Genomic DNA, 22349 nt, shown 5'->3' on the forward strand with positions numbered 1-22349 from the left:
ATAACGCATCGGAATTAAATTTAAAACGCACAATGCCGACTTAAGTTAAAGAGGACTGACACTCTCACTATCTATGATTTGAATCTCCCCTGTGAGTCCAGGTTTAGATTCCGATGCTTCACCTCAGGTTTACTGTATCCCTTGGACCTTCTTATTGACGATGAAACACAGAAATAGCATCCGAAATTAATACAAAAGTCACAATGGTGACTTAAGTACAAGAGGACTGACACTCTAACTTTTTATGATATGAACCTCTCCTGTGAGTCCAGTTTTAGATTCCAAAGCTTCACTTCAGGTTTACTGTATCCCTCGGACCTTCTTATTGACGATGAAACACAGAAATTGCATCCGAAATTAATACAAAAGTCACAATGGTGACTTAAGTACAAGAGGACTGACACTCTCACTTTCTATGATTTGAACCTCTCCTGTGAGTCCAGTTTTAGATTCCGATGCTTCACCTCAGGTTTACTGTATCTCTTGGACCTTCTTGTTGACGATGAAACACAGAAATTGCATCCGAATTTAATACAAATGGCACAATGCCGCCTTAAGTACAAGATGACTGACACTCTCACTTTCTATGATTCGAACCTCTCCTGTGAAGTCAGATTTAGATTCTGATGCTTCACTTCAGGTTTACTGTATAACCTTGGACCTTCTTGTTGACGATAAAACACAGAAATCGCATCCGAATTTAATACAAATGGCACAATGCCGTCTTAAGTAAAAGAGGACTGACACTCTAATATTCTATGATTTGAACCTCTCCTGTGAGTCCAGTTTTAGATTCCGATGCTTCACCTCAGGTTTACTGTATCCCTTGGACCTTCGTATTGACGATGAAACACAGAAATTGCATCCGAATTTAATACAAATGGCGCAATGCCAGCTTAAGTACAAGAGGACTGACACTCTCACTTTCTATGATTCGAACCTCTCCTGTGAGTCCAGTTTTAGATTCCGATGCTTCACTTCAGGTTTACTGTATCCCTTGGACCTTCTAACTGACGATGAAACACAGAGTTTGCATCCGAATTTAATACAAAAGGTACAATGCCGACTTAAGTACAAGAGGACTGACACTCTAACTTTCTATGATTTGCACCTCTCCTGTGAGTCCAGTTTTAGATTCCGATGCTTCACTTCAGGTTTACTGTATCCCTTGGACCTTCTTGTTGACGATGAAACACAGAAATTGCATCCGAATTTAATACAAAAATCACAATGTCGGCTGAAGTACAAGAGGACTGACACTCTCACTTTCTATGATTTGAACATCTCCTGAGAGTCCAGTTCTAGACTCCGATGCTTCACTTCAGGTTAACTGTATCCCTTGGACCTTCTTAGTGACGATGAAACACAGATAATGCATCGGAAATAAATTTAAAACGCACAATGCCGACTTAAGTAAAAGAGGACTGACACTCTCACTATATCTGATTTGAATCTCTCCTGTGAGTCCAGTTTTAGATTCCGATGCATCACTTCAGGTTTACTGTATCCCTTGGACCTTCTTATTGACAATGAAACACAGAAATAGCATCGGAAATAAATTCAAAAGGCACAATGCCGACTTAACTACAAGAGGACTGACACTCTAACTTTTTTTTTTTGAACCTCTCCTGTGAGTCCAGTTTTAGATTCCGATGCTTCACTTCAGGTTTACTGAATCCCTTGGACCTTCTTTTTGTCGATGAAACACAGAAATTGCATTCGAAATTAATACAAAAGTCACAAAGGTGACTTAAGTACAAGAGGACTGACAGTCTCACTTTCTATGATTTGAACCTCTCCTGTGAGTCTAGTTTCAGATTCCGATGCTTCACCTTAGGTTTACTGTATCTCTTGGACCTTCTTATTGACGATGAAACACAGAAATTGCATCCGAATTTAATACAAATGGCACAATGCCGACTTAAGCACTAGAGGACTGACACTCTCACTTTCTATGATTCGAACCTCTCCTGTGAGGTCAGATTTAGATTCCGATGCTTCACTTCAGGTTTACTGTATCCCTTGGACCTTCTTGTTGACGATAAAAGACAGAAATCGCATAAGAATTTAATACAAATGGCACAATGCCGTCTTAAGTAAAAGAGGACTGACACTCTAATATTTTATGATTTGAACCTCTCCTTCGAGTCCAGTTTTAGATTTCGATGCTTTACTTCAGGTTTACTGTATACCTTGCACCTTCTTATTGACGATGAAACACAGAAATTGCATCGGAATTAAATTCAAATGGCACAATGCCGACTTAAGTACAAGAGGACTGACACTCTCACTTTCTATGATTTGAACCTCTCGTGTGAGTCCAGTTTCACATTCCGATGCTTCACTTCCGGTTTACTGTATCCTTTGGACCTTTTTATTGACGATGAAACACAGAAATTGCATCCGAATTTAATACAAAAATCACAATGGCGACTTTAGTACAAGAGGACCGACAATCTCACTTTCTAAGATTTGAACATCTCCTGTGAGTCCAGTTTTAGATTTCCATGCTTCACTTCAGGTTCACTGTATCCCTTGGACCTACTTATTGACGATGAAACACAGATATTGCATCGGAATTAAATTTAAAACGCACAATGCCGACTAAAGTAAAAGAGGACTGACACTCTCACTTTCTATGATTTGAACCTGTCCTGTGAGGTCAGATTTAGATTCCGATGCTTCACTTCAGGTGTACTGTATCCCCTGGACCTTCTTATTGACAATGATACACAGAAATAGCATCGGAATTAAATTCAAAAGGCACAATGCCGACTTAAGTACAAGAGGACTGACACTCTCACTTTCTAGGATTCGAACCTCTCCTGTGAGTCCAGTTTTAGATTCCGATGCTTCACTTCAGGTTTACTGTATCCCTTGGACCTTCTAATTGACGATGAAACACAGAGTTTGCATCCGAATTTAATACAAAAGGCACAATGCCGACTTAAGTACAAGAGGACTGACACTCTAACTTTCTATGATTTGAACCTCTCCTGTGAGTCCAGTTTTAGATTCCGATGCTTCACCTCAGGTTTACTGTATCCCTTGGACCTTCCAATTGACCATGAAACACAGAAATTGCATCCGAATTTAATACAAATGGCACAATGCCGACTTAAGTACAAGAGGACTGACACTCTCACTTTCTATGATTCGAACCTCTCCTGTGAGTCCAGTTTTAGATTCCGATGCTTCACTTCAGGTTAACTGTATCCCTTGGACCTTCTAATTGACGATGAAACACAGAGTTTGCATCCGAATTTAATACAAAAGGTACAATGCCGACTTAAGTACAAGAGGACTGACACTCTAACTTTCTATGATTTGCACCTCTCCTGTGAGTCCAGTTTTAGATTCCGATGCTGCACTTTAGGTTTACTGTATCCCTTGGACCTTCTTGTTGACGATGAAACACAGAAATTGCATCCGAATTTAATACAAAAATCACAATGGCGGCTTAAGTACTAGAGGACTGACACTCTCACTTTCTATGATTTAAACATCTCCTGTGAGTCCAGTTCTACATTACGATGATCCACTTCAGGTTAACTGTATCCCTTGGACCTTCTTATTGACGATGAAACACAGATAATGCATCGGAAATAAATTTAAAACGCACAATGCCGACTTAAGTAAAAGAGGACTGACACTCTCACTATATATTATTTGAATCTCTCCTGTGAGTCCAGTTTTACATTCCGATGCTTCACTTCAGGTTTACTGTATCCCTTGGACCTTCTTATTGACAATGAAACACAGAAATAGCATCGGAAATAAATTCAAAAGGCACAATGCCGACTTAAGTACAAGAGGACTGACACTCTAACTTTTTATGATTTGAACCTCTCCTGTGAGTCCAGTTTTAGATTCCGATGCATCACTTCAGGTTTACTGTATCCCTTGGACCTTCTTATTGACGATGAAACACAGAAATTGCATCCGAAATTAATACAAAACTCACAATGGTGACTTAAGTACAAGAGGACTGACACTCTCACTTTCTATGATTTGAACCTCTCCTGTGAGTCTAGTTGTAGATTCCGATGCTTCACCTTAGGATTACTGTATCTCTTGGACCTTCTTATTGCCGATGAAACACAGAAATTGCATCCGAATGTAATACAAATGGCACAATGCAGACTTAAGTACAAGAGGACTGACACTCACACTTTCTATGATTCGAACCTCTCCTGTGAGGTCACATTTAGATTCCGACGCTTCACTTCAGGTTTACTGTATCCCTTGGACCTTCTTGTTGACGATAAAACACAGAAATCGCATCCGAATTTAATACAAATGGCACAATGCCGTCTTAAGTAAAAGAGGACTGACACTCTAATATTCTATGATTTGAACCTCTCCTGCGAGTCCAGTTTTAGATTCCGATGCTTCACTTCAGGTTTACTGTATACCTTGCACCTTCTTATTGACGATGAAACACAGAAATTGCATCGGAATTAAATTCAAAAGGCAGAATGCCGACTTAAGTACAAGAGGACTGACACTCTCACTTTCAATGATTTGAACCTCTCGTGTGAGTCCAGTTTTACATTCCGATGCTTCACTTCAGGTTTACTGTATCCCTTGGACCTTCTTATTGACGATGAAACACAGATATTGCATCGGAATTAAATTTAAAACGCACAATGACGGTTAAGTAAAAGAGGACTGACCCTCTCACTTTCTATGATTTGAACCTCTCCTGTGAGGTCAGAATTAGATTCCGATGCTTCACTTCAGGTTTACAGTATCCCTTGGACCTTCTTATTGACAATGAAACACAGAAATAGCACCGGAAATAAATTCAAAAGGCACAATGCCGACTTAAGTACAAGAGGACTGACACTCTAACTTTTTATGATTTGAACCTCTCCTGTGAGTCCAGTTTTAGATTCCGATGCATCACTTCAGGTTTACTGTATCCCTTGGACCTTCTTATTGACGATGAAACACAGAAATTGCATCCGAAATTAATACAAAAGTCACAATGGTGACTTAAGTACAAGAGGACTGACACTCTCACTTTCTATGATTTGAACCTCTCCTGTGAGTCTAGTTGTAGATTCCGATGCTTCACCTTAGGATTACTGTATCTCTTGGACCTTCTTATTGCCGATGAAACACAGAAATTGCATCCGAATGTAATACAAATGGCACAATGCAGACTTAAGTACAAGAGGACTGACACTCACACTTTCTATGATTCGAACTTCTCCTGTGAGGTCACATTTAGATTCCGACGCTTCACTTCAGGTTTACTGTATCCCTTGGACCTTCTTGTTGACGATAAAACACAGAAATCGCATCCGAATTTAATACAAATGGCACAATGCCGTCTTAAGTAAAAGAGGACTGACACTCTAATATTCTATGATTTGAACCTCTCCTGCGAGTCCAGTTTTAGATTCCGATGCTTCACTTCAGGTTTACTGTATACCTTGCACCTTCTTATTGACGATGAAACACAGAAATTGCATCGGAATTAAATTCAAAAGGCAGAATGCCGACTTAAGTACAAGAGGACTGACACTCTCACTTTCTATGATTTGAACCTCTCGTGTGAGTCCAGTTTTACATTCCGATGCTTCACTTCAGGTTTACTGTATCCCTTGGACCTTCTTATTGACGATGAAACACAGATATTGCATCGGAATTAAATTTAAAACGCACAATGACGGCTTAAGTAAAAGAGGACTGACACTCTCACTTTCTATGATTTGAACCTCTCCTGTGAGGTCAGAATTAGATTCCGATGCTTCACTTCAGGTTTACAGTATCCCTTGGACCTTCTTATTGACAATGAAACACAGAAATAGCATCGGAATTAAATTCAAAAGGCACAATGCCGACTTAAGAACAAGAGGACGGACACTCTAACTTTCTATGATGTGAACCTCTCCTGTGAGTCCAGTTTTAGATTCCGATGCTTCACTTCAGGTTTACTGTATCCCATGGGCCTTCTTATTGACGATGAAACACAGAGTTTGCATCCGATTTTAATACAAAAGGCACAATGCCGACTTAAGTACAAGAGGGCTGACACTCTAACTATCTATGATTTGAACCTCTCCTGTGAGTCCAGTTTTAGATTCCGATGCTTTACTTCAGGTTTACTGTATCCCTTGGACCTTCTTATTGACGATGACACACAGAAATTGCATCCGAATTTAATACAAAAGGCACAATGGCGACATAAGTACAAGAGGACTGACACTCTCAATTTCTGTGATTGAACCTCTCCTGTGAGTCCAGTTTTAGATTCAGATGCTTCACTTCAGGTTTACTGTATCCTTTGGACCTTCTTATTGACGATGAAACACAGAAATTGCATCCGAAATTAATACAAAAGTCACAATGGTGACTTAAGTACAAGAGGACTGACACACTCACTTTCTATGATTTGAAACTCTCGTGTGAGTCTAGTTTTACATTCCGATGCTTCACTTCAGGTTTACTGTATCCCTTGGACCTTCTACTTGACGATGAAACACAGAGTTTGCATCCGAATTTAATACAAAAGGTACAATGCCGACTTAAGTACAAGAGGACTGACACTTTAACTTTCTATGATTTGCACCTCTCCTGTAAGTCCAGTTTTAGATTCCGATGCTTCACTTCAGGTTAACTGTATCCCTTGGACCTTCTTTTTGACGATGAAACACAGATAATGCATCGGAAATAAATTTAAAACGCACAATGCCGACTTAAGTAAAAGAGGACTGACACTCTCACTATATATGATTTGAATCTCTCCTGTGAGTCCAGTTTTAGATTCCGATGCTTCACTTCAGGTTTACTGTATCCCTTGGACCTTGTTATTGACAATGGAACACAGACATAGCATCGGAAATAAATTCAAAAGGCACAATGCCGACTTAAGTACAAGAGGACTGACACTCTAACTTTTTATGATTTGAACCTCTCCTGTGAGTCCAGTTTTTGATTCCGATGCATCACTTCAGGTTTACTGTATTCCTTGGACCTTCTTATTGACTATGAAACACAGAAATTGCATCCGAAATTAATACAAAAGTCACAATGGTGACTTAAGTACAAGAGGACTGACACTCTCACTTTCTATGATTTGAACCTCTCCTGTGAGTCTAGTTTTGGATTCCGATGCTTCACCTTAGGTTTACTGTATCTCTTGGACCTTCTTATTGACGATGAAACACAGAAATTGCATCCGAATTTAATACAAATGGCACAATGCCGACTTAAGTACAAGAGGACTGACACTCACACTTTCTATGATTCGAACCTCTCCTGTGAGGTCAGATTTAGATTCCGATGCTTCACTTCAGGTTTACTGTATCCCTTGGACCTTCTTGTTGACGATAAAACACAGAAATCGCATCCGAATTTAATATAAATGGCACAATGCCGTCTTAAGTAAAAGAGGACTGACACTCTAATATTCTATGATTTTAACCTCTCCTGCGAGTCCAGTTTTAGATTCCGATGCTTCACTTCAGGTTTACTGTATACCTTGCACCTTCTTATTGACGATGAAACACAGAAATTGCATCGGAATTAAATTCAAAAGGCACAATGCCCACTTAAGTACAAGAGGACTGACACTCTCACTTTCTATGATTTGAACCTCTCGTGTGAGTCCAGTTTTACATTCCGATGCTTCACTTCAGGTTTACTGTATCCCTTGGACCTTCTTATTGACGATGAAACACAGAAATTGCATCGTAATTTAATACAAAAATCACAATGGCGACTTTAGTACAAGAGGACCGACAATCTCACTTTCTAAGATTTGAACATCTCCTGTGAGTCCAGTTTTAGATTCCGATGCTTCACTTCAGTTTCACTGTATCCCTTGGACCTTCTTATTGACGATGAAACACAGATATTGCATCGGAATTAAATTTAAAACGCACAATGCCGGCTTAAGTAAAAGAGGACTGACACTCTCACTTTCTATGATTTGAACCTCTCCTGTGAGGTCAGAATTAGATTCCGATGCTTCACTTCAGGTTTACAGTATCCCTTGGACCTTCTTATTGACAATGAAACACAGAAATAGCATCGGAATTTAATTCAAAAGGCACAATGCCGACTTTAGTACAAGAAGACTGACACTCTAACTTTCTATGATTTGAACCTCTCCTGTGATTCCAGTTTTAGATTCCGATGCTTCACTTCAGGTTTACTGTATCCCTTGGCCCTTCTTATTGACGATGAAACACAGAGTTTGCATCCGATTTTAATACAAAAGGCACAATGCCGACTTAAGTACAAGAGGACTGACACTCTAACTATCTATGATTTGACCTCTCCTGTGATTCCAGTTTTAGATTCCGATGCTTCACTTCAGGTTTACTGTATCCCTTGGACCTTCTTGTTGACGATGAAACACAGAAATTGCATCCGAATTTAATACAAAAATCACAATGGCGGCTGAAGTACAAGAGGACTGACACTCTCACTTTCTATGATTTGAACATCTCCTGTGAGTGCAGTTCTAGATTACGATGCTTCACTTCAGGTTAACTGTATCCCTTGGACCTTCTTATTGACGATGAAACACAGATAATGCATCGGAAATAAATTTAAAACGCACAATGCCGACTTAAGTAAAAGAGGACTGACACTCTCACCATATATGATTTGAATCTCTCCTGTGAGTCCAGTTTTAGATTCCGATGCTTCACTTCAGGTTTCCTGTATTTCTTGGACCTTCTTATTGACAATGAAACACAGAAATAGCATCGGAAATAAATTCAAAAGGCACAATGCCGACTTAAGTACAAGAGGACTGACACTCTAACTTTTTATGATTTGAACCTCTCCTGTCAGTCCAGTTTTAGATTCCGATGCATCACTTCAGGTTTACTGTATTCCTTGGACCTTCTTATTGACTATGAAACACAGAAATTGCATCCGAAATTAATACAAAAGTCACAATGGTGACTTAAGTACAAGAGGACTGACACTCTCACTTTCTATGATTTGAACCTCTCCTGTGAGTCTAGTTTTAGATTCCGATGCTTCACCTTAGGATTACTGTATCTCTTGGACCTTCTTATTGACGATGAAACACAGAAATTGCATCCGAATTTAATACAAATGGCACAATGCCGACTTAAGTACAAGAGGACTGACACTCACACTTTCTATGATTCGAACCTCTCCTGTGAGGTCAGATTTAGATTCCGATGCTTCACTTCAGGTTTACTGTATCCCTTGGACCTTCTTGTTGACGATAAAACACAGAAATCGCATCCGAATTTAATATAAATGGCACAATGCCGTCTTAAGTAAAAGAGGACTGACACTCTAATATTCTATGATTTTAACCTCTCCTGCGAGTCCAGTTTTAGGTTCCGATGCTTCACTTCAGGTTTACTGTATACCTTGCACCTTCTTATTGACGATGAAACACAGAAATTGCATCGGAATTAAATTCAAAAGGCACAATGCCCACTTAAGTACAAGAGGACTGACACTCTCACTTTCTATGATTTGAACCTCTTGTGTGAGTCCAGTTTTACATTCCGATGCTTCACTTCAGGTTTACTGTATCCCTTGGACCTTCTTATTGACGATGAAACACAGAAATTGCATCCTAATTTAATACAAATATCACAATGGCGACTTTAGTACAAGAGGACCGACAATCTCACTTTCTAAGATTTGAAGATCTCCTGTGAGTCCAGTTTTAGATTCCGATGCTTCACTTCAGTTTCACAGTATCCCTTGGACCTTCTTATTGACGATGTAACACAGATATTGCATCGGAATTAAATTTAAAACGCACAATGCCGGCTTAAGTAAAAGAGGACTGACACTCTCACTTTCTATGATTTGAACCTCTACTATGAGGTCAGAATTAGATTCCGATGCTTCACTGCAGGTTTACAGTATCCCTTGGACCTTCTTATTGACAATGAAACACAGAAATAGCATCGGAATTAAATTCAAAGGGCACAATGCAAACTTTAGTACAAGAAGACTGACACTCTAACTTTCTATGATTTGAACCTCTCCTGTGAGTCCAGTTTTAGATTCCGATGCTTCACTTCAGGTTTACTGTATCCCTTGGACCATCTTATTGACGATGAAACACAGAGTTTGCATTCGATTTTAATACAAAAGGCACACTGCCGACTTAAGTACAAGAGGACTGACACTCTAACTATCTATGATTTGAACCTCTCCTGTGAGTCCAGTTTTAGATTCCGATGCTTTACTTCAGGTTTACTGTATCCCTTGGACCTTCTTATTGACGATGACACACAGAAATTGCATCCGAATTTAATACAAAAGGCACAATGGCGACTTAAGTACAAGAGGACTGACACTCTAACTATCTATGATTTGAACCTCTCCTGTGAGTCCAGTTTTAGATTCCGAAGCTTTACTTCAGGTTTACTGTATCCCTTGGACCTTCTTATTGACGATGAAACACAGAAATTGCATCCTAATTTAATACAAATATCACAATGGCGACTTTAGTACAAGAGGACCGACAATCTCACTTTCTAAGATTTGAAGATCTCCTGTGAGTCCAGTTTTAGATTCCGATGCTTCACTTCAGTTTCACAGTATCCCTTGGACCTTCTTATTGACGATGTAACACAGATATTGCATCGGAATTAAATTTAAAACGCACAATGCCGGCTTAAGTAAAAGAGGACTGACACTCTCACTTTCTATGATTTGAACCTCTACTATGAGGTCAGAATTAGATTCCGATGCTTCACTGCAGGTTTACAGTATCCCTTGGACCTTCTTATTGACAATGAAACACAGAAATAGCATCGGAATTAAATTCAAAGGGCACAATGCCAACTTTAGTACAAGAAGACTGACACTCTAACTTTCTATGATTTGAACCTCTCCTGTGAGTCCAGTTTTAGATTCCGATGCTTCACTTCAGGTTTACTGTATCCCTTGGACCATCTTATTGACGATGAAACACAGAGTTTGCATTCGATTTTAATACAAAAGGCACACTGCCGACTTAAGTACAAGAGGACTGACACTCTAACTATCTATGATTTGAACCTCTCCTGTGAGTCCAGTTTTAGATTCCGATGCTTCACTTCAGGTTTACTGTATCCCTTGGAACTTCTTGTTGACGATAAAACACAGAAATCGCATCCGAATTTAATACAAATGGCACAATGCCGTCTTAAGTAAAAGAGGACTGACACTAATATTCTACGATTTGAACCTCTCCTGCGAGTCCAGTTTTAGATTCCGATGCTTCACTTCAGGTTTACTGTATACCTTGCACCTCCTTATTGACGATGAAACACAGAAATTGCATCGGAATTAAATTCAAAAGGCACAATGCCGACTTAAGTACAAGGGGACTGACACTCTCACTTTCTATGATTTGAACCTCTCGTGTGAGTCCAGTTTTACATTCCGATGCTTCACTTCAGGTTTACTGTATCCCTTGGACCTTCTAATTGACGATGAAACACAGAGTTTGCATCCGAATTTAATACAAAAGGTACAATGCCGACTTAAGTACAAGAGGACTGACACTTTAACTTTCTATGATTTGCACCTCTCCTGTGAGTCCAGTATTAGATTCCGATGCTTCACTTCAGGTTTACTGTATCCCTTGGACCTTCTTATTGACGATGAAACACAGAAATTGCATCTGAATTTAATACAAAAATCACAATGGCGACTTTAGTACAAGAGGACGGACAATCTCACTTTCTAAGATTTGATCATCTCCTGTGAGTCCAGTTTTAGATGCCAATGCTTCACTACAGGTTCACTGTATCCCTTGGACCTTCTTATTGACGATGAAACACAGATATTCCATCGGAATTAAATTTAGAACGCACAATTCCGACTTAAGTAAAAGAGGACTGACACTCTCACTTTCTATGATTTGAACCTCTCCTGTGAGGTCAGATTTAGATTCCGATGCTTCACTTCAGGTTTACTGTATCCCTTGGACCTTCTTATTGACGATGAAACACAGAGTTTTCATCCGAATTTAATACAAAAGGCACAATGCCGACTTAAGTACAAGAGGACTGACACTCTAACTTTCTATGATTTGAAGCTCTCCTGTGAGTCCAGTTTTAGATTCCGATGCTTTACTTCAAGTTTACTGTATCCCTTGGACCTTCTTATTGACGATGACACACAGTAATTGCATCCGAATTTAATACAAAAGGCACAATGGCGACTTAAGTACAAGAGGACAGACACTCTCACTTTCTATGATTTGAACCTCTCCTGTGAGTCCAGTTCTAGATTCCGATGCTTCACTTCAGGTTTCCTATAACCCTTGGACCTTCTTATTGACGATGAAACACAGAAATTGCATCCGAAATTAATACAAAAGTCACAATGGTGACTTAAGTACAAGAGGAGTGACACTCTCACTTTCTATGATTTGAACCTCTTCTCTGAGTCCCGTTTTAGATTCCGATGCTTCACCTCAGATTTAGTGTATCCCATGGACCTTCTTATTGACGATGAAACACAGAAATTGCATCCGAATTTGATACAAATGGCGCAATGCCGACTTCAGTACAAGAGGACTGACACTCTCACTTTCTATGATTCGAACCTCTCCTGTGAGTCCAGTTTTAGATTCCGATGCTTCACTTCAGGTTTACTGTATCCCTTGGACGTTCATATTGACGATGAAACACAGAAATTGCCTCGGAATTAAATTCAAAAGGCACAGTGCCGACTTAAGTACAAGAGGACTGACACTCTCACTTTCTATGATTTGAACCTCTCGTGTGAGTCCAGTTTTACATTCCGATGCTTCACTTCAGGTTTACTGTATCCTTTGGACCTTCTAATTGACGATGAAACACAGAGTTTGCATCCGAATTTAATACAAAAGCTACAATGCCGACTTAAGTACAAGAGGACTGGCACTCTAACTTTCTATGATTTGCACCTCTCCTGTGAGTCCAGTTTTAGATTCCGATGCTTCACTTCAGGTTTACTGTATCCCTTGGACCTTCTAATTGACGATGAAACACAGAAATTGCATCCGAATTTAATACAAAAATCACAATGGCGACCTTAGTACAAGAGGACCGACAATCTCACTTTCTATGATTTGAACATCTCCTGTGAGTCCAGTATTAGATTCCGATGCTTCACTTCAAGTTCACTGTATCCCTTGGACCTTCTTATTGACGATGAAACACAGATATTGCATCGGAATTAAATTTAAAACGCACATTGCCGACTTAAGTAAAAGAGGACTGACACTCTCACTTTCTGTAATTTGAACCTCTCCTGTGAGGTCAGATTTAGATTCCGATGCTTCACTTCAGGTTTACTGTATCCATTGGACCTTCTTATTGACAATGAAACACGGAAATAGCATCGGAATTAAATTCAAAAGGCACAATGCCGACTTAGGTACAAGAGGACTGACACTCTGACTTTCTATGATTTGAACCTCTGCTGTGAGTCCAGTTTTAGATTCCGATGCTTCACTTCAGGTTTACTGTATCCCTTAGACCTTCTTATTGACGATGAAACACAGAGTTTGCATCCGAATTTAATACAAAAGGCACAATGCCGACTTAAGTACAAGAGGACTGACACTCTAACTTTCTGTGATTTGAACCTTTCCTGTGAGACCAGTTTTAGATTCCGATGCTTCACCTCAGGTTTACTGTATCCCTTGGACCTTCATATTGACGATGAAACACAGAAATTGCATCCGAATTTAATACAAATGGCGCAATGCCGACTTAAGTACAAGAGGACTGACACTCTCACTTTCTATGAATCGAACCTCTCCTGTGAGTCCAGTTTTACATTCCGATGCTTCACTTCAGGTTTACTGTATCCCTTGGATCTTCTAATTGACGATGAAACACAGAGTTTGCATCCGAATTTAATACAAAAGGTACAATGCCGACTTAAGTACAAGAGGACTGACACTTTAACTTTCTATGATTTGCACCTCTCCTGTGAGTCCAGTTTTAGATTCCGATGCTTCACTTCAGGTTTACTGTATCCCTTGGACCTTCTTATTGACGAAGAAACACAGAAATTGCATCCGAATTTAATACAAAAATCACAATGGCGACTTTAGTACAAGAGGACGGACAATCTCACTTTCTAAGATTTGAACATCTCCTGTGAGTCCAGTTTTAGATTCCGATGCTTCACTACAGGTTCACTGTATCCCTTGGACCTTCTTATTGACGATGAAACACAGAAATTGCATCGGAATTAAATTTAAAACGCACAATTCCGACTTAAGTAAAAGAGGACTGACACTCTAACTTTCTATGATTTGAACCTCTCCTGTGAGGTCAGATTTAGATTCCGATGCTTCACTTCAGGTTTACTGTATCCCTTAGACCTTCTTATTGACGATGAAACACAGAGTTTGCATCCGAATTTAATACAAAAGGCACAATGCCGACTTAAGTACAAGAGGACTGACACTCTAACTTTCTATGATTTGAACCTCTCCTGTGAGACCAGTTTTAGATTCCGATGCTTCACCTCAGGTTTACTCTATCCCTTGGACCTTCATATTGACGATTAAACACAGAAATTGCATCCGAATGTAATACAAATGGTGCAATGCCGACTTAAGTACAAGAGGACTGACACTCTCACTTTCTATGAATCGAACCTCTCCTGTGAGTCCAGTTTTAGATTCCGATGCTTCACTTCAGGTTTACTGTATCCCTTAGACCTTCTTATTGACGATGAAACACAGAGTTTGCATCCGAATTTAATACAAAAGGCACAATGCCGACTTAAGTACAAGAGGACTGACACTCTAACTTTCTATGATTTGAACCTCTCCTGTGAGACCAGTTTTAGATTCCGATGCTTCACCTCAGGTTTACTGTATCCCTTGGACCTTCATATTGACGATGAAACACAGAAATTGCATCCGAATTTAATACAAATGGCGCAATGCCGACTTAAGTACAAGAGGACTGACACTCTCACTTTCTATGAATCGAACCTCTCCTGTGAGTCCAGTTTTAGATTCCGATGCTTCACTTCAGGTTTACTGTATCCCTTGGACCTTCTAATTGACGATGAAGCACAGAGTTTGCATCCGAATTTAATACAAATGGCACAATGCCGTCTTAAGTAAAAGAGGACTGACACTAATATTCTATGATTTGAACCTTACCTGCGAGTCCAGTTTTAGATTCCGATGCTTCACTTCAGGTTTTCTGTATACCTTGCACCTTCTTATTGACGATGAAACACAGAAATTGCATCGGAATTAAATTCAAAAGGCACAATGCCGACTTAAGTACAAGAGGACTGACACTCTCACTTTCTATGATTCGAACCTCTCGTGTGAGTCCAGTTTTACATTCCGATGCTTCACTTCAGGTTTACTGTATCCCTTGGACCTTCTAATTGACGATGAAACACAGAGTTTGCATCCGAATTCAATACAAAAGGTACAATGCCGACTTTAGTACAAGAGGACTGACACTTTAACTTTCTATGATTTGCACCTCTCCTGTGAGTCCAGTTTTAGATTCCGATGCTTCACTTCAGGTTTACTGTATCCCTTGGACCTTCTTATTGACGATGAAACACAGAAATTGCATCCGAATTTAATACAAAAATCACAATGGCGACTTTAGTACAAGAGGACGGACAATCTCACTTTCTAAGATTTGAACATCTCCTGTGAGTCCAGTTTTAGATTCCGATGCTTCACTACAGGTTCACTGTACCCCTTGGACCTTCTTATTGACGATGAAACACAGATATTGCATCGGAATTAAATTTAAAACGCACAATTCCGACTTAAGTAAAAGAGGACTGACACTCTCACTTTCTATGATTTGAACCTCTCCTGTGAGGTCAGATTTAGATTCCGATGCTTCACTTCAGGTTTACTGTATCCCTTGGACCTTCTTATTGACGATGAAACACAGAGTTTGCAATCGAATTTAATACAAAAGGCACAATGCCGACTTAAGTACAAGAGGACTGACACTCTAACTTTCTATGATTTGAAGCTCTCCTGTGAGTCCAGTTTTAGATTCCGATGCTTTACTTCAAGTTTACTGTTTCCCTTGGACCTTCTTATTGACGATGACACACAGTAATTGCATCCGAATTTAATACAAAAGGCACAATGGTGACTTAAGTACAAGAGGACTGACACTCTCACTTTCTTTGATTTGAACCTCTCCTGTGAGTCCAGTTCTAGATTCCGATGCATCACTTCAGGTTTCCTGTATCCCTTGGACCTTCTTATTGACGATGAAACACAGAAATTGCATCCGAAATTAATACAAAAGTCACAATGGTGATTTAAGTACAAGAGGACTGACACTCTCACTTTATATGATTTGAACCTCTTCTCTGAGTCCAGTTTTAGATTCCGATGCTTCACCTCAGATTTAGAGTATCCCATGGACCTTCTTATAGACGATGAAACACAGAAATTGCATCCGAATTTAATACAAATGGCGCAATGCCGACTTAAGTACAAGAGGACTGACACTCTCACTTTCTATGATTCGAACCTCTCCTGTGAGTCCAGTTTTAGATTCCGATGCTTCACTTCAGGTTTACTGTATCCCTTGGACGTTCTTATTGACGATGAAACACAGAAATTGCATCGGAATTAAATTCAAAAGGCACAGTGCCGACTTAAGTACAAGAGGACTGACACTCTCACTTTCTATGATTTGAACCTCTCGTGTGAGTCCAGTTTTACATTCCGATTGTTCACTGCAGGTTTACTGTATCCCTTGGACCTTCTAATTGACGATGAAACACAGAGTTTGCATCCGAATTTAATACAAAAGCTACAATGCCGACTTAAGTACAAGAGGACTGACACTCTAACTTTCTATGATTTGCAACTCTTCTGTGAGTCCAGTTTTAGATTCCGATGCTTCACCTCAGGTTTACTGTATCCCTTGGACCTTCATATTGACGATGAAACACAGAAATTGCATCCGAATTTAATACAAATGGCGCAATGCCGACTTAAGTACAAGAGGACTGACACTCTCAGTTTCTATGAATCGAACCTCTCCTGTGAGTCCAGTTTTAGATTCCGATGCTTCACTTCAGGTTTACTGTATCCCTTGGACCTTCTAATTGACGATGAAGCACAGAGTTTGCATCTGAATTTAATACAAAAGGTACAATGCCGACGTAAGTACAAGAGGACTGACACTCTAACTTTCTATGATTTGCACCTCACCTGTGAGTCCAGTTTTAGATTCCGATGCTTCACTTCAGGTTTACTGTATCCCTTGGAACTTCTTGTTGACGATAAAACACAGAAATCGCATCCGAATTTAATACAAATGGCACAATGCCGTCTTAAGTAAAAGAGGACTGACACTAATATTCTATGATTTGAACCTCACCTGCGAGTCCAGTTTTAGATTCCGATGCTTCACTTCAGGTTTACTGTATACCTTGCACATTCTTATTGACGATGAAACACAGAAATTGCATCGGAATTAAATTCAAAAGGCACAATGCCGAATTAAGTACAAGAGGACTGACACTCTCACTTTCTATGATTCGAACCTCTCGTGTGAGTCCAGTTTTACATTCCGATGCTTCACTTCAGGTTTACTGTAACCCTTGGACCTTCTTACTGACGATGAAACACAGAAATTGCATCCGAATGTAATACAAAAATCACAATGGCGACTTTAGTACAAGAGGACGGACAATCTCACTTTCTAAGATTTGAACATCTCCTGTGACTCCAGTTTTAGATTCCGATGCTTCACTACAGGTTCACTGTATCCCTTGGACCTTCTTATTGACGATGAAACACAGATATTGCATCGGAATTAAATTTAAATCGCACAATTCCGACTTAAGTAAAAGAGGACTGACACTCTCACTTTCTATGATTTGAACCTCTCCTGTGAGGTCAGATTTAGATTCCGATGCTTCACTTCAGGTTTACTGTATCCCTTGGACCTTCTTATTGACGATGAAACACAGAGTTTGCATCCGAATTTAATACAAAAGGCACAATGCCGACTTAAGTACATGAGGACTGACACTCTAACTTTCTTTGATTTGAAGCTCTCCTGTGAGTCCAGTTTTAGATTCCGATGCTTTACTTCAAGTTTACTGTTTCCCTAGGACCTTCTTATTGACGATGACACACAGTAATTGCATCCGAATTTAATACAAAAGGCACAATGGCGACTTAAGTACAAGAGGACTGACACTCTCACTTTCTATGATTTGAACCTCTCCTGTGAGTCCAGTTCTAGATTCCGATGCTTCACTTCAGGTTTCCTGTATCCCTTGGACCTTCTTATTGACGATGAAACACAGAAATTGCATCCGAAATTAATACAAAAGTCACAATGGTGATTTAATTACAAGAGGACTGACACTCTTACTTTATATGATTTGAACCTCTTCTCTGAGTCCAGTTTTAGATTCCGATGCTTCACCTCAGATTTAGTGTATCCCATGGACCTTCTTATTGACGATGAAACACAGAAATTGCATCCGAATTTAATACAAATGGCGCAATGCCGACTTAAGTACAAGAGGACCGACACTCTCACTTTCTATGATTCGAACCTCTCCTGTGAGTCCAGTTTTAGATTCCGATGCTTCACTTCAAGTTTACTGTATCCCTTGGACGTTCTTATTGACGATGAAACACAGAAATTGCATCGGAATTAAATTCAAAAGGCACAGTGCCGACTTAAGTACAAGAGGACTGACACTCTCACTTTCTATGATTTCAACCTCTCGTGTGAGTCCAGTTTTACATTCCGATGCTTCACTTCAGGTTTACTGTATCCCTTGGGCCCTCTAATTGGCGATGAAACACAGAGTTTGCATCCGAATGTAATACAAAAGCTACAATGCCGACTTAAGTACATGAGGACTGACACTCTAACTTTCTATGATTTGCACCTCTCCTGTGAGTCCAGTTTTAGATTCCGATGCTTCACCTCAGGTTTACTGTATCCGTTGGACCTTCATATTGACGATGAAACACAGAAATTGCATCCGAATTTAATACAAATGGCGCAATGCCGACTTAAGTACAAGAGTACTGACACTCTCACTTTCTATGAATCGAACCTCTCCTGTGAGTCCAGTTTTAGATTCCGATGCTTCACTTCAGGTTTACTGTATCCCTTGGAACTTCTTGTTGACGATAAAACACAGAAATCGCATCCGAATTTAATAGAAATGGCACAATGCCGTCTTAAGTAAAAGAGGACTGACACTAATATTCTATGATTTGAACCTCACCAGCGAGTCCAGTTTTAGATTCCGATGCTTCACTTCAGGTTTACTGTATATCTTGCACCTTCTTATTGACGATGAAACACAGAAATTGCATCGGAATTAAATTCAAAAGGCACAATGCCGACTTAAGTACAAGAGGACTGACACTCTCACTTTCTATGATTCGAACCTCTCGTGTGAGTCCAGTTTTACATTCCAATGCTTCACTTCAGGTTTACTGTATCCCTTGGACCTTCTAATTGACGATGAAACACAGAGTTTGCATCCGAATTTAATACAAAAGCTACAATGCCGACTTAAGTACAAGAGGACTGCCACTCTAACTTTCTATGATTTGCACCTCTCCTGTGAGTCCAGTTTTAGATTCCGATGATTCACTTCAGGTTTACTGTATCCCTTGGACCTTCTTATTGACGATGAAACACAGAAATTGCATCCGAATTTAATACAAAAATCACAATGGCGACTTTAGTACAAGAGGACGGACAATCTCACTTTCTAAGATTTGAACATCTCCTGTGAGTCCAGTTTTAGATTCCGATGCTTCACTACAGGTTCACTGTATCCCTTGGACCTTCTTATTGACGATGAAACACAGATATTGCATCGGAATTAAATTTAAAACGCACAATTCCGACTTAAGTAAAAGAGGACTGACACTCTCACTTTCTATGATTTGAACCTCTCCTGTGAGGTCAGATTTAGATTCCGATGCTTCACTTCAGGTTTACTGTATCCCTTGGACCTTCTTATTGGCGATGAAACGCAGAGTTTGAATCCGAATTTAATACAAAAGGCACAATGCCGACTTAAGTACAAGAGGACTGACACTCTAACTTTCTATGATTTGAAGCTCTCCTGTGAGCCCAGTATTAGATTCCGATGCTTTACTTCAAGTTTACTGTTACACTTGGACCTTCTTATTGACGATGACACACAGTAATTGCATCCGAATTTAATACAAAAGGCACAATGGCGACTTAAGTACAAGAGGACTGACACTCTCACTTTCTATGATTTGAACCTCTCCTGTGAGTCCAGTTCTAGATTCCGATGCTTCACTTCAGGTTTCCTGTATCCCTTGGACCTTCTTATTGACGATGAAACACAGAAATTGCATCCGAAATTAATACAAAAGTCACAATGGTGATTTAATTACAAGAGGACTGACACTCTCACTTTATATGATTTGAACCTCTTCTCTGAGTCCAGTTTTAGATTCCGATGCTTCACCTCAGATTTAGTGTATCCCATGGACCTTCTTATTGACGATGAAACACAGAAATTGCATCCGAATTTAATACAAATGGCGCAATGCCGACTTAAGTACAAGAGGACCGACACTCTCACTTTCTATGATTCGAACCTCTCCTGTGAGTCCAGTTTTAGATTCCGATGCTTCACTTCAGGTTTACTGTATCCCTTGGACGTTCTTATTGACGATGAAACACAGAAATTGCATCGGAATTAAATTCAAAAGGCACAGTGCCGACTTAAGTACAAGAGGACTGACACTCTCACTTTCTATGATTTGAACCTCTCCTGTGAGTCCAGTTTTAGATTCCGATGCTTCACCTCAGGTTTACTGTATCCCTTGGACCTTCATATTGACGATGAAACACAGAAATTGCATCGGAATTAAATTCAAAAGGCACAATGCCGACTTAAGTACAAGAGGACTGACACTCTCACTTTCTATGATTCGAACCTCTCGTGTGAGTCCAGTTTTACATTCCGATGCTTCACTTCAGGTTTACTGTATCCCTTGGACCTTCTAATTGACGATGAAACACAGAGTTTGCATCCGAATTCAATACAAAAGGTACAATGCCGACTTTAGTACAAGAGGACTGACACTTTAACTTTCTATGATTTGCACCTCTCCTGTGAGTCCAGTTTTAGATTCCGATGCTTCACTTCAGGTTTACTGTATCCCTTGGACCTTCTTATTGACGATGAAACACAGAAATTGCATCCGAATTTAATACAAAAATCACAATGGCGACTTTAGTACAAGAGGACGGACAATCTCACTTTCTAAGATTTGAACATCTCCTGTGAGTCCAGTTTTAGATTCCGATGCTTCACTACAGGTTCACTGTACCCCTTGGACCTTCTTATTGACGATGAAACACAGATATTGCATCGGAATTAAATTTAAAACGCACAATTCCGACTTAAGTAAAAGAGGACTGACACTCTCACTTTCTATGATTTGAACCTCTCCTGTGAGGTCAGATTTAGATTCCGATGCTTCACTTCAGGTTTACTGTATCCCTTGGACCTTCTTATTGACGATGAAACACAGAGTTTGCAATCGAATTTAATACAAAAGGCACAATGCCGACTTAAGTACAAGAGGACTGACACTCTAACTTTCTATGATTTGAAGCTCTCCTGTGAGTCCAGTTTTAGATTCCGATGCTTTACTTCAAGTTTACTGTTTCCCTTGGACCTTCTTATTGACGATGACACACAGTAATTGCATCCGAATTTAATACAAAAGGCACAATGGTGACTTAAGTACAAGAGGACTGACACTCTCACTTTCTTTGATTTGAACCTCTCCTGTGAGTCCAGTTCTAGATTCCGATGCATCACTTCAGGTTTCCTGTATCCCTTGGACCTTCTTATTGACGATGAAACACAGAAATTGCATCCGAAATTAATACAAAAGTCACAATGGTGATTTAAGTACAAGAGGACTGACACTCTCACTTTATATGATTTGAACCTCTTCTCTGAGTCCAGTTTTAGATTCCGATGCTTCACCTCAGATTTAGAGTATCCCATGGACCTTCTTATAGACGATGAAACACAGAAATTGCATCCGAATTTAATACAAATGGCGCAATGCCGACTTAAGTACAAGAGGACTGACACTCTCACTTTCTATGATTCGAACCTCTCCTGTGAGTCCAGTTTTAGATTCCGATGCTTCACTTCAGGTTTACTGTATCCCTTGGACGTTCTTATTGACGATGAAACACAGAAATTGCATCGGAATTAAATTCAAAAGGCACAGTGCCGACTTAAGTACAAGAGGACTGACACTCTCACTTTCTATGATTTGAACCTCTCGTGTGAGTCCAGTTTTACATTCCGATGCTTCACTTCAGGTT

Source organism: Schistocerca serialis, unplaced genomic scaffold (genome assembly GCF_023864345.2).
Source record: "Schistocerca serialis cubense isolate TAMUIC-IGC-003099 unplaced genomic scaffold, iqSchSeri2.2 HiC_scaffold_1417, whole genome shotgun sequence".
NCBI lineage: Eukaryota > Metazoa > Arthropoda > Insecta > Orthoptera > Acrididae > Schistocerca > Schistocerca serialis.